Consider the following 1,641-nt stretch of genomic DNA (forward strand, 5'->3'; position numbering starts at 1 on the left):
CCTCAGGCCGACCAGTGCACGAGCGCAGGCTCCTGGTTTTTCCACAGCTTACGAGTGATGGCACGGCATCATGGTGTTTCACCTCCCTGTGAGAGGCGTCTGTCCTTGTTGAACTACGGCAAGAAGTCCAATGCTGGAGTATCTCCATCTACCCAAGCTCCTCAGGTGTCCACCCTGTGGTGGAGCCCTACATACTCCATCCTGACCACCCACACCACCCTGGAGCACTCTGACTGTGCCCTTCATCGGTGGACAAATCGAGAGCCATCTACGATATTCTGCCGTAGGAACCTCGATATTGCAAGGCGCCCCACTTAAACCCAAACTTGAACAGGTTGGATCATGTCATTGTGTCCTCCATCACTGCTTCCCTTCGCTTCGATGTGCCCTCAATTGAATTGACCAGAGTTCCAGACAAACTTGGTGGCCATATCCCGTATTCCACTTCACCTCTTGCCACCGTAATGCCCCTGTTATTCTCAGCTGAGAAGGCTTACCACGATCAGCTTCAGTGGCTGAAAATCACCAATGCTTCCTTCGAGCCTGCCCAAACTCAGATGGTGAAATGCGACCCTCGCCACAAGGCAAGTACATGGCCTTGGCTGCCTTTTTGTAATCTGGTGATGTGGGTGCCCAAAAAGATGTAATGCTGCCATTGCACCATACAAACCAAGCGCTCCAATCCAGTTCATGTGACTGGGTGTCCCTAACTGGTTTCAAAGTTGGCATCAACTACCAGCCACCCACTGTGTCCCTGGGGAGATCTGGACCAAGGATCCAAGAGGGCTGTGTGCATGCTGAGCAACACCCACTGCTATAATGCAGAGTGCTTGGGCTCGGCTTGACCACAAGTATTGATCTGATGTACGCTAAGCGTCTTTGTTCACTGGTATGTGGGTGAGGGTATGGAGGGGGAGAGTTCTCTGAGGCCAGAGAGGACATGGCAGCTCTGGAGAAGGATTATGAGGAGGTTGGAGTCGACTCCATTGAGGGTGAGGGAGAGGAGGAAGGAGAAGAGTACTAAAAGGGACACAAAGGCATTAGCTAAACTTCATAATTGAAATTATGCTCAACAGACCCAACCGCGTCTCTCCTGTCAGAACAAATGTACAAGATACTGTTTTTATATCATTTTTAAATTTGTAGATCAATTTTTACTTATTAATCTGAACCTCTGAATACCATTGGAAAAAGCCATATACTAAAGCTAAATAAGACTTGTCTATTTGAATATAGTACAATCATTACTTAAAGTAGTAGATGCAAACATTGTGGGGTAATGTTTGTACTCTGGCAAAACTGACATGTAAGCTACAGTTTTTCTGTTGGTCTTTGTCAAGATTACTATTACCTACCAGTTCCTCATTTGATGGTGTCTGTATGAGGTTAGGGGATTTCATATAAGGTTTAGTTTAGAAGGTTATGAAAGACAAATCACATGCAACATTAATTTCATGTAAATTCAAGTAAAATTATCGTGATTTAATAATAAAAAACACATAAACAATCTATCATTAGCAGGAATTTATATTTTAGGACAGAGCAAACTGGGCATTATTAATTATCATTTACTTCTGAACAGAGCCAAGAAACTGGTTACACTAATAGACAAACATTTCTGTTTGAAATGTTATTTAAGAT

At 44.3% G+C, this 1,641-nt stretch overlaps 1 pseudogene; it reads left to right on the forward strand.

The window, feature by feature from the left end:
• Positions 1-1,051, forward strand: part of LOC118323932 — a 9,117-nt pseudogene extending 8,066 nt beyond the window's left edge.
• Positions 1,052-1,641: the final 590 nt, after the last annotated feature.

The sequence above is a fragment of the Morone saxatilis genome, unplaced genomic scaffold (assembly GCF_004916995.1).
Source record: "Morone saxatilis isolate NCDOM2014 unplaced genomic scaffold, NCSU_SB_2.0 Contig15, whole genome shotgun sequence".
NCBI classification, from domain to species: Eukaryota; Metazoa; Chordata; class Actinopteri; family Moronidae; genus Morone; species Morone saxatilis.